The following is a 13,070-nucleotide window of genomic DNA, read 5'->3' on the forward strand; positions in this document are numbered from 1 at the left end:
AACCATGGACAAGGGGGTAAACCTTTCTCCCATCTAGGGAGAAGGTCAGGGAATAAGAAGAAGAAGAAGAAGAAGAAGAAGGGGGCTCTCTCCCCCTCTCTCCCGGTGGCGCCGGAACACCGTCGGGGCCATCATCGGGTGACGGCGATCTACACCAACACCTCCGTCATCTTCACCAACATCTTCATCACCTTCCCCCATCTATCTACAGCGGTCCACTCTCCCGCAACCCGTTGTACTCTCTACTTGAACATGGTGCTTTATGCTTCATATTATTATTCAATGATGTGTTGCCATCCTATGACGTGTGAGTAGACTTTTGTTGTCCAATCGGTAATTGGTGAATCGCTATGATTGGTTTAATTTGCTTGTGGTTATGTTGCTATCCTTTGGTGCCCATCATATGAGCGCGCGCGTGGATCACACCATAGGGTTAGTTGTATGTTGATAGGACTATGTATTGGAGGGCAAGAGTGACAGAAGCTTCAACCTAGCATAGAAATTGATGCATATGGGATTGAAGGGGGACCAATATATCTTAATGCTATGGTTGGGTTTTACCTTTATGAACATTAGTAGTTGAGGATGCTTGCTAATAGTTCTAATCATAAGTGTATAGAATTCCAAGTCAGGGATGACATGCTAGCAGTGGCCTCTCCCACATAAAACATGCTATCGTTCTAGTAAAGTAGTCAATTGCTTAGGGACAATTTCGCAACTCCTACCACCACTTCTCCACACTCGCTATACTAACTTTATTGCTTGTTTACCTAAAACAGACCCTACTTTTTATTTACGTGCTCTTTATATTCTTGCAAACCTATCTCGTTACACCTACAACGTACTTCTAGTTTTATACATGTTCTATGTAAAGCGAACGTCAAGCGTGCGTAGAGTCGTATCGGTGGTCGATAAAACTTGAGGGAATATTTGTTCTACCTTTAGCTCCTCGTTGATTCGACACTCTTACTTATCAAAAGAGGCTACAATTGATCCCCTATACTTGTGGATTAGCAAGACCTTTTTATGGCGCCATTGCCGAGGAGTTATAGCGTGAGGTGAATATTCTCGTGCGTGTTTGTTTGCTTTATCACTAAGTAGTTTTTATTTTGTGCTCTTGTTTTTTATCTTTAGTTATGGGTAGGAAACAAAAAATACCAAAAAACTTAGTGGTACCTACTGAACCAATGGTTGAAGAACCACTCAAAATCTATCACACTACTAAAGCTTTTTACTTGGATCATCTTCGATCCCTATGTGCTCGGGCTGAAACCCCAACTAGCTTAGTTGAGGGCAAATCTTTAGATGAGCATGCTTGTTATGTGCGACACCGCATTTCTGAAAAAGTGAAACTTTTACTGGATCAAATTCATCGTTTGCAGTGCTATGCTTGGAACTTATATGAAATATATAATTGTACTTGTTGTTCTAAAGACCCTAAGAAACACCTTCCTTACCAATGTGAGTTTAGTGGAATCGTATCTTCGTATACTAAGGGTGTTTATAATTACTATGATGTTCAACAAATTAAAGAATTTGTTGCTTTTAGGAGTACTTATGAAATTGCTTCTTTTATTGAAGAGTGTGATACTACTCTCTACAAATCTGAAAATTTGGCCATACTTAAATATTTCTATGATAATTATGCTTCTAATCCTTATATTAAACCATATATTGAGGACTTCTCCGTTGTCCAAGAAGAGACTAATATTTTGTAGGAGTCTATGGAAGAAGAAATTAATGACACTAGTTGACCCGTTGCGCCAAATGGCGCAGAGACCTGCTGAAGACATGTTTTCGATGAAAATAGTTTCATGCTGCAAGAACCTTCAAGTAAATCATGCTATTTTTTAAACATGTTTATTACGTTGTTAAATAATAGTCTGGGAAAAGGGGAACTTTGCATAATATGAATACGTTCAGTTTGAAAATATGGGCACTATGATGAGAGAGTAAAGTTGGCATGGTTGTATTGTTTAGCAAGTTTGAAAACGTGGTTATCATGATGAGAAACCTGGCCATGCATATTTTTTCTGTAAAAAAAGAGGGAAAATGATAAGAAACCTAAGGAAAAAAAACATGGTTTAGTTGATTTTGTTACGCCACATGGCGCAGAGACCTGCTGATTCCATGTTAGCGATGAAAAGAAATTCATGGTTCAGTTGATTTTGTTACGGGGAAGCACATATGACAACAAATTTAATCTCTCTTAATTACAAACTTCACAAAAATCATAGAGTGGTCACTAAATTAGCAGAGGCACGCTAAAGCCACGTCCGCGATGAAAAACAGTTGCATGATTTAATCCCCTTTAATAGGAAACACGGTGGATTGTTATGTACAATGAGATGAATATACACATTTTAACTTGATAGCATAGAGTCTCATTTAAAAAATATGTCTGGGCAAGCACATGTTATAATAAATGAAATATTCTTTAGCCGCATAAATTGTGTGTTGATGTGTACAGTGAGATGATATATACACATTCTTATTTGGTTGTATATTTGGTTGTATAAAGTCTCAGATGGCGCGAAGACCCGTTGAATCCATGTGGACATTGAAAAGAAAATCCGTAGTTTGTTGGTTTAGTTGTGGGCAAGCACATATGGCAACAATTTTAATCTCCTTCAAGAAAAAAACGGTGGCTTCTATCTACAATGAGATGTATATGCACATTTTAATTTGGTAGCACAGAGTTGCATCCGAAACAAAATCCATGATTTAGTTGGCTTATTAGTTGTGGGCAGGCATATATTGAGCAAATTTAATTTCCTTTAATAGAAGAAAAAATGGTGGCTTGTCGTCTACCAGAGTTGTATCTACACCTTTTAATTTGGTAGCACAAAGCCCCATTCAAAATTATGCCAACTTGAAAATAAGTGTATTTTTTAGTAATCTTGTGTTTGAGCTAATACCGACACTAAGAATTTAGATCCTTATGCGTGAAAAAACATATACTTTGGTGCGTGTTCACAAAAGTGTTTAAAAACACATATTCTGGTCCTAAAAATATACATATACCTAACAGCATGTGTAGACCAGTTAAGAGGCCTTTAATTTTTTTAATGTAGTGTTTCTATAAACTTTTTATTGTGCCTACGTGCAAAAAGAACATAGGAAGTTGCTGAAATGTTTGGAGGATTGCCGTCTTGGTTCCTAATGAATGCTAATTGTAGAACATAATAAACCCTAGAACTCTTCTATTATCAATTAGTCATTTATAATATATCAATAATTTTAAGGACTCTTCAGATTATAAGAGAAAAGCCATATAGGTCATAAATGCATAGGCATTCCAAAAAAAAGGCCCAAAAATTGAGCTAGAAGGTATGTATAAGTTCATGTGAAACTGAGACATATGCAAGCATACGTAGGAATTTTGCAGGATCATTCCTACGATCTGGAGGGCCATTATACCCAGATTTACCTAACATCTCTAAGAATATCTTTTGAAACTCGGACCATCCAGATATATCAACATGGAAAAGCCTGCTGAAAGAAACTTTTGCAGCTGAAGATGCCTGATTATATTTCCTATGGGCTTGTTTTGAAAAGAATTTTTTCTGTCATGCCAAGAAAAGATCATGCAAGCTACTGTACATGAGTCCAAGAAATTATCCAATGCAGACATACAGTTACAGTTAAAACTTCAAGCAGATTTTGTACGTATAATTTTTTATCAAAGAAAATAAGCATAACATTAGCATCATTGGTGCCTTCCATGTTGGACAAAATAACATGCAAATCAAAATCTGTATAAATTTACTCCTGATCATGGCCAGCACTAATTAGCATGGCTCTATGGGCCACAATTGCAAAATCTAAGTATGATCCATGAGAAGATGCGCACAAATTTAACTACTTGGCATAAAATAGCATAAGTTCATCATCTAACAACAATAGACTAAAGAGGTAAACAAGCATAGAATAGATTATGTGTGCAGATATGATGATATATAAGCCTATTCGATTATTCCATTCGATGTGATGATATGAAGCGCACATTGAACCATCTCTTTCTTTTCTGAAAGCAAATAACGCTGGGATAATCTTCAGTAAGAAGTGCACACAACAATCATGCTAGAGAATATAAAAAAACTCGACTCAAGGAGCATTGTATTGGGTTCTTTAACCTGCCCTACAAAACCTGCACTATAATTCTTAGAGAGATGGGTTGAAAGAAGAAGGCAAGTAACCTGAGAACAAATAAGAAGGCAACATGATTGCTACTGAGGCCTGAGGGTTATATAATTTCTAGTCAGGATTCAACAGCAACAAATGTGAAAAGCTCTTTTTCTATCTCGAGGTTTCAAGATCAATATTAATTTTGAGAGAAGTGCATATTACACCCCCAACTCTAGCCCTAGTCTAATATACACCCCCCAACTTCAATACCATCTAATATACATCCCCCAACTCTCAAAACTGGCCATAATTCAACCATCCCCTCCCTGTTGACCGGTTTTGATCCAGTTTGACCGGTTTTTACTGAGTGAACAGTAAAAATGAAAATTTAAAAACCATAAATACTTTTTTTGGAAAAAATTCAAAAAAGTTCCAAGTTTTTTTCACCGTGTGAACAGTAAATTTTAAAAAATCACCTTTTCATGCTTCAGCATGTTTGGACACCTGAGTAAATTCGAGATGTCCGTAAATTCGATTTTTTTTTCAAAATTTCAGCTTGGTGAACAGTAAAATTGATTTTTTGTAAAAAAACCCTTTTTTTGCATGGATGATGTTTGAGCACGTGGTGATTTTTTTTGGATTTTTTCCCGAATTACTGTTCACCATGCTGAAAATTTTGAATTTTTTTTGAATTTACGAACATCTCAAATTTACTCACGTGTCCAAACATGCTGAAAAGGTGATTTTTTTTTAATTTACTGTTCACGCGGTGAAAAAACTTAGAACTTTTTTGAATTTTTTTCAAAAAAAGTATTTTTGTTTTTTAAGTTTTTATTTTTTACTGTTCACTCAGTCAAAACCGGTTAAACTGGGTCAAAACCGATCAACAGGGAGGGGAGGGTTGAATTCTAGCCGGTTTTGAGAGTTGGGGGGTGTATTTTAGACGGTATTGGAGTTGAGGGGTGTATATTAGACTAGGGCTAGAGTTGGGGGGTGTAATATGCACTTCTCTCATTAATTTTCTACCCCAAGACACTACTCTTTTGCACATCTAAAATACTTTGCTGGAGCAGAACATTGTGCAAACTATATCTCCACTCCAATGGGTGCTCCTCTTCTACATGCGCGCACAAGGAGGCGACCTCATGGTCCTCATAGCAGTAGGGGTAGGCGAACTCGGGTCTGGCCGCCTTCTCGCCATCCATGTCCATCTCCTCCATTTCTAACCTTCTAGCAAGAACTTTAAGGCATGTCGGACATATACGAACAAAGTGCAAATTTAAAGATTTGTAATATTCAAGCATACTAACTGAAAGAGCTCCTTAAAGAAAATGGAAAGAGCAACTCGAAAACAGAGTTTCATTTGTGCGGAAGTTCATAGAATGAATAAGAGACAATAATTTCCAACAAAAGAAAGAGGATAGCCTAAAGGAGACGACAATTTCCAACAGAAGAAAGAGGATAACCTAAAGGAGGATAGGTTGATAGTACTTCATAATTTAGTTACCCAGTCAATTTATTTCCGGCCTTAACCAGCCTCTTAAACATACTGAAATTATGGGCATGCCATCATATTCCTACTAACTGAAAGAGCATACTAACTGAAAGATTTGTAATATTCAAGCATACTAACTGAAAGAGCTCCTTAAAGAAAATGGAAAGAGCAACTTGAAAACAGAGTTTCATTTGTGCGGAAGTTCCTAGAATGAATAAGAGACAATAATTTCCAACAAAAGAAAGAGGATAGCCTAAAGGAGACGACAATTTCCAACAGAAGAAAGAGGATAACCTAAAGGAGGATAGGTTGATAGTACTTCATAATTTAGTTACCCAGTCAATTTATTTCCGGCCTTAACCAGCCTCTTAAACATACTGAAATTATGGGCATGCCATCATATTCCTACTAACTGAAAGAGCATACTAACTGAAAGATTTGTAATATTCAAGCATACTAACTGAAAGAGCTCCTTAAAGAAAATGGAAAGAGCAACTTGAAAACAGAGTTTCATTTGTGCGGAAGTTCATAGAATGAATAAGAGACAATAATTTCCAACAAAAGAAAGAGGATAGCCTAAAGGAGACGACAATTTCCAACAGAAGAAAGAGGATAACCTAAAGGAGGATAGGTTGATAGTACTTCATAATTTAGTTACCCAGTCAATTTATTTCCGGCCTTAACCAGCCTCTTAAACATACTGAAATTATGGGCATGCCATCATATTCCTACCTTCAGCAGCATATTAGGATCAGTTTTATCTAGCATTGTCCTACTCTTACCTTCAGCAGCATTTTCTAAAGAAGTACAGAAGGCAAAAATTAGTAGCTATTATACACTAACTGCATATGGAGAACAGGAAACATTAAAATACCTTATCTAAATAAAGGAAAAGAGTACATTTATAATACTATACGCAAGCTATTTATGGAATGCACTATGGTCTAGAAGCTATGGAAAATTGCTACCTCAGAAATTTAATGGAATGACAAGAAATATTTTCGAAGATATAGCTCCGAACACCATCTTTTCCATGACTATAGCTAGAGGGCCTGGAATGAGAAGGTGGTAAGCAAAGTAAGCAACAATCTTATTTTGGAGAATAGCCATTACATGCAATTGAGGCAATGTCATGGAGTAATTTTCTTGCTATCAAGTGCTTGTGAGATAGCCCTTTATAAACCCGATGTATCATGAAATTTTGAAGGATTAACTGAAAGCACACACAGAACAAAACTGACGCTTTCTGAATATATTTCATGTCTACAATCAAATAGGAGGAATTGAGGAGCATTTCAAACCAAAACAAAGAATTGATCCTAACTGCTAAAGTGCAGCAGCTTTAAAGCCTCTGAATTATTTTGCTCCTACTCCACCAGGAAAGTGCAGGCCTTCAAGAACCAAAACATTTAAGAGTGGAACTAAAAGAACAGCAGTTCAAATCCTCGTAAGCCATGTTGTTTATATCCTTAAACCCAAAAGGTTGCCTCTTAGCATCTCTGTTGTTCTCTTGGTCCTTATTAGGTGTCAGATTATCCTGAAGAAAAGGCAGTTGATATCAAATTATCATTAAATAAATCCATACTTAACATGTGGATCGTGGGGAATGGCGAGATGCCATATTCGGGTTCGCAACATGAATAGAAGACCGCTAATTTATAGAAGTTAAAAAAGTCCTGAACACCCTTAAGAAAGACCATGATGGCGTACTAAATATTTCGAAACACGAAGTTATTTTGTCATCGAAAGAGAAAAAAAGATGAACAGTTAGAAGACATGTAATGAAGAAAACATATGGTAGAAGACGAACTGCATTATTATATAAACAGAAAGAAACAAGTCTGTGGTATATAATTATTATGATAAACACAACTCTTCATTTAAATAGAGAAGCCATGCATTACTACATGCAATCACACAGTTAGGCAAGAAAATAGGCTAGTCACACTCATGTTAAGTGATCACATGGTATCAATATAGCAGCGATATGTAGAAAGTGTGTCTTAATTATACAAAGCAGATTCAGATACTAATGGTGTGCTCACAGCATGGCCATCTGAAGTCCACTCAATGATATCCCATTTGGTTTTGATGTTCCTAGTTGGATCAAGAGGGCTGTGCTTCTGGAAAGAGATATGCATGTATATGTAGTACCTCACATTAATACATGATTTGGTTACATGCATGTCAATACTCTTTTTCACATCAACTACCAATTTAAATGAAAATAGCCAAAAAAAACTCAGTAGGAAAACTAACACAATGCAGACCAAGATTTACTTGGTATTAGAACAAATCATACAGATTCAATCTTTGCTCAATGAAAACTGAGGAAGAACTCTATAACTATCCTAATCTGCACTGATCATTGCATGATATCAATATTCCTCTTTTACATAACTAAATTTCGACAACCATGTAAGATCTAAACATTGTTCTTGATTTAAAGGACGAAAGGATAAACAAATGGAATAAGTCTCACTGGGTAATTTGGAACAGCTGATTCAACTTCTATAATTTGACCCTACTAACAAATGATTTATTGGATAATTTGGACTGCTGTACAAAATTTAAGAGTGGAACTAATTGCTCAGTTTCTATTTTTTTTACTTGGCACATCCACTTTATAAGGTGAGCTCATTCTCTGAAGCAAATAAAAAATGCTTGGGAAAATGCTTAGAAACAGTAGTAGCAAGTTAAAGATCAAGTTGGAAGAGTATGGTCTAAATGGCATCTCCCTTTTTCTAAAAGGCAAAAGATCTTACTGGCCTCGTGACTGAATAAGATGTGTAGATGAAGAAACCATCACATGAAGCTGCTCAATACAACTTAAATGAATTCACTAACTTGAAGTAACAATGAAGAAAGAAGAAAGGATTCATAAAATGCAGATTCTCTCTTCTTTGAACATATTACATGACTCGACATCTTCTTGTAGGAAAGGAAAAAAGCAAAGAAGGATAAAATAAGAAAAAAAAGCCATGAACAGAGCATCGAGGAATCAGTATAACAATTTCGAAATACAATAATTTCAATATCTTGCAAAATCACAACAAAAAATTAAGTAGTTATGAACAATTAGAAATACATTATACTGAAGGTTGAGTACAATTTGTCTTTTGGATTGAGCAAATATATAGCTGCAGAAATTTTGCAAAATCAACACATAACAAGAACCTAAGGCTCTCTAGACTCCTTTTCCTTGCTAAATATGCAGGCTTTCCATGGAAAATTTTACAATATATTTGTTCTATGAACAAATGCTTCCTTTCATTCCTTTTTTCGAAGCAGGTAGCATGCCATCAGCAGCCCAGCACCGAACAGCCAGCGCCTAGTCACAACAATCATGCACGCACCAACAAGCAAGCAAAAAACACAACAGGTGCCCGCACACACACACACACACATGCACACACACATAACTACGCCACTAAGCAAACACACAAGAATAACTCGTAGCTAGCAAGCAAGCACTATGGCCACCAGTTAACATGACGGCCACAGAAATATAACCAAGCTCACTAATTCCCCAACAACATAGCATTCACAATGCAATACGGCACAACTAGGCGAGCTTTGACACAATTACCAAATCACATAGTTCTGGACTTCTAGTAAAGAATGGTCCTTAGAATTGAACAGATGGATTTAAAAAATATACTTCCGCCTATAAGCAAAATCATGTTAGCAGTGCCTGCATATATTTCATCTGGTATAACAATACATTACTTACACTCAGAGAATTAAAATCCTAGCTTTAGAGCGTGAAGCTAACCAACCAGAACAGTATGTCACCGAATAGGAACACACCAAATATAAACAAAGAAGTGCAATGCCCTTTTCCTTATGGTGGTGTTCATTAGTGTAACATACAAACCAACCATGTCACCGAGTATTTTTGTGCTACATATAGACTGAAACGAAGCAAGATAATGTAACCTGACAAGAAGTATAGTATAGCTGATTTAGAAATTGATAACTGGCCATTCCAAACAAAAACAGCATTGCTGGTTGCTGCAAAAATGGATAATCCAGCGCCAAATAGCGATGCCTCCATCAATCAAATCCCTAGGAATTTTCCTGCGGATAGCAACACAAAAAAACAAATCTCAGAACACGGTACCACTATTTGGTTCCACACCCGTTCAGGTACAACAGTCGCCTGAGATTTGTTACCGTTCAGGTACAATTATTGATACGACCAAGGAGGCCAAGGGATGGTGTTATCAGTTTAATATGTGATCTCAAAAAACAAAAAAAACAAATAACCTCAAACCAGTTTAATATGTGATCTCAAAATAAATGAATGAAGCAACACATGTATCAATAATTTAAAAGGAGGCAGGATTGGTTTGAGGTAGAAACAATGAGCCTGTGGGATGAGAGGCTTCATCTGTACCCAATCGATGGCACTAAGAGACACATCAGACCTATTGGTTTTTTTGTAATTATATAGAGATGGTAGGAATCCACCAAGTTTCAAACAAATATATGAATATAAGAATCTCTAATACCATATACTAATTGCTTGGAACAAAGACGTTACATATACAGGGCAGGAGAAGTAGGTATTGATGCTCCTCTTCCTACATAAACTGAAATGCAAGCATTTTGCCACACATGTCCAGCTAGCTTGTAACCACCTTAAAATTACATGTATCAGGATATGCACATTCATAATACTTAGAGCCCCTGGAAGAAGACCATATCATGTCCTAACATGATTGGATATCTCGATTCTAAATAGTAAATATATGAATTGTAGTGTCCAATTTTTTTTCTGAATTCTGTATATGACACATACACCAAGAAAAGGAACAGTTCAGTTCTGTGACTGAAATCTATCATCCTGATAACACCATTCGTCTAATGCAGTTCCACATATATGTGATACGGTTATAATTAGGATCGGCATGCACCTTTCGACGAGTGTCAAAGATACAAAATTAGCAACTTGTTTCATTTGAGCAATCCCTTTGCAGCTATGTATGTCTTCTTAATTATCACTCCATAAGACAAAATGGCATTCTGTATTTCTAGCCATCAATTCAAACCTACACATGTAGCAAAGCCCCAATAATACAATCGCCAAAATGAGAAATGTTGGTCTGGTTAGAGCACTGAGGCCGACGCATGAAGCACCATGCAAACAACTATGACCAGATGCAAACGACCATGGCCGGGGAAGATTTGGAGGAAGGGAGGAACATTTACTTACATCAGTGTGAAGAGAAAACCAATAGAGAAGCTGGAAGAAGGCGCATCAAGACATAGAACATTAGGAGGCTGAGTAGGAACAGTAGAACAACAGTTTAACCTGAACCACAGTGAGAAAACATTCTCCAAGATCCTGAAAAAAAATCCATGTTCAAACTTAGTTGTCCCACAAATGTTGTTTCTTAAGCTAATACAGACTAAATGAAAATGATAAACTAAAGTACCAAATTGGAACAGCATTCCTTCACTCGTGGCCGTACTGAATCCATATCCTCTTTGTTTAATCTGGTTTGTATCTGCAAAAAAATGGCAACTTGGTGAAGATTTACAATAGAACGCTTTGAAAAAATATTGCATGCATGGTCTTAAAAATTGATTTCTAACTATCAAGATTTGAGATGATCTGCAACATGATCATCTCCCAGGTCCCAATCCCATAAGCAGTTTTCAAATTAAAATGAAACGTGATTTGAACATTTGGTTGGGTGGAGTTAAAAAGCTCAGTAGTATAAGAGAGGCTTCTCATAGCTCACAAATAACCTGACTAACACCACCTCTTCTCTACTAACACTGCTGCTTCTTGCGTCCAGTAAAAGAAACAAAATACATGTAAGATCAACCACTTTCTAGTGAGCTGCACTTAAAATTGATTTATCATCACATCCATTGAAGCAGTGCCATCTTGGTTGGCTTATAGATCATCCACAGGCTATAGCTGCATGTTTCAGTATTTTTTTTGAAGATTTATCATACCAAAACACAGAGCAACATCATCACACGTAGAATTACCATACTGCATATAAGAGTATTACCCTGCACTTCCTTAATGGCTATGTCAAACCTCGTGTTCTTCCAAGGCCCCTAGCCGCCGCGGCTCGAAGAGACATATGACAAGCTTCTTCTCAAGCGGCAGTCCACTAATCGAGCATCATGCTTCCCAACTTCTCACAATGATATAAGCAATCAATTTATGAAATCTAAATGCTCTTTGAACCAGGACAGAGTAATCTTTACCTCTACAATTGATTGTGTCATGACACACATTAGATATTCCTGGCAAGGGCACACCACACCACATACAGTACCAAATCAATCTAGATTTCAAAACACCACCTGAAAAAATTTGTAGGTCGTCATGGAAAGATGAGGAAAGGGGGAAGAAAAATAGGAAGAAACACACCTGTGCCGTAGTCTCCTCCTCAAACTGGGAGCTTTTTCCTCCTGGCGGCTTGTCCACGGCTCCCTTGACGCCTACGGTGGTGTGCTCCCGGCCGGCTTTCTTGGCCCTCCCCTGCTCCTCTACCCCCACCGTCGGCTTCTTGGCCCTCCTGGCTGCTCCACACCCACCGCGGGCTTCTTGGCCCTCCTGGCTGCTCCACTCCCACCGCCGGCTTCTTGGCCCTCCCCTGCTCCTCTACCCCCGGTTCGAAGACCCGGCCGTCCATGTGGGAGGCCCCCTCGTTGGCACCAGCGGGAAGGAGGAAGGAGGAGGAAGGGGGAGAAGGGATGCGGCGGCCGGCGGCTATCCGGACAAGCAGCAAGGAGGGAGGGGGTGCGGCGCTGTCGAGCGAGGGAGGAAGCAGAGGTGTGGCGGCTAGGGTTGGTGCGGGTGTGGGCTCTGGCGCAGCAACCCCGCGACCAGGATTGGGAGCGGAGCGCGCGCGGGGATTGGGCGAAAGCCTTTTCCACCCGAGATCGATCAACCCAGCCAATGAACACGCGGCGCGAGCCCACCAGTCATTGGACGGCAAAAACGACCGCAAAGTGAAATCGGGTTTAACAGCACGTAAAGATCCTACAACTTAGACACTGTAGATGGCGAGATCCAACGACTGATCGAGAGAGCATTCTTCAAGAGAGTTGGCTAGCCTCTGTATTTTTTAAATTGTGAGCTTATTGGGTAAAAAAGATGAGGAGAAGAGTGAAGAACAAAAAGAGTAAAAGCGGATTGATCACCCGTTTCCACCATCTAATGAGAATAACTCTTTATCCCATACATTGTTTAATTTCTCTTCGAATTTACCGAAGGATGAATGCTATGATGATTGTTATTATTCCGTTGCTTTTTTTGAAATATCCCTTTTTGATGATGCTTGGTATGCTTGTGGCCAAGATGCCAATATGAATTATGCTTATGAAGATGAACTTGCTATAGTTCCTTATGTTAAATATGAAATTATTGCTATTACACCCATGCATGATAGTCCTAATATCTCTTTGAATTCTCCCG

General features: G+C 38.1%; 1 long non-coding RNA gene across 6 annotated transcripts; it reads right to left on the minus strand.

Moving 5' to 3' along the window:
• Positions 1 to 4,418: 4,418 nt before the first annotated feature.
• Positions 4,419 to 12,541, minus strand: LOC125544011. Of its 6 annotated transcripts, XR_007299237.1 has the most exons (8): positions 12,021 to 12,536; positions 11,855 to 11,953; positions 11,653 to 11,781; positions 11,065 to 11,136; positions 10,842 to 10,973; positions 9,563 to 9,703; positions 6,592 to 6,675; positions 4,419 to 5,355 (listed from the first exon to the last, which is right to left on the minus strand). It is a non-coding gene; the product is annotated as an uncharacterized LOC125544011 (long non-coding RNA). The 6 variants fall into 6 exon arrangements; XR_007299236.1 differs by lacking the exon at positions 4,419 to 5,355 and having other exon boundaries at positions 6,473 to 6,675; positions 12,021 to 12,535; XR_007299233.1 differs by lacking the exons at positions 4,419 to 5,355; positions 6,592 to 6,675 and adding an exon at positions 6,852 to 7,160 and having other exon boundaries at positions 7,669 to 9,703; positions 12,021 to 12,541.
• Between the last annotated feature and the right edge of the window lie 529 nt (positions 12,542 to 13,070).

The sequence above is a fragment of the Triticum urartu genome, chromosome 3 (assembly GCF_003073215.2).
Source record: "Triticum urartu cultivar G1812 chromosome 3, Tu2.1, whole genome shotgun sequence".
Lineage (NCBI taxonomy): Eukaryota > Viridiplantae > Streptophyta > Magnoliopsida > Poales > Poaceae > Triticum > Triticum urartu.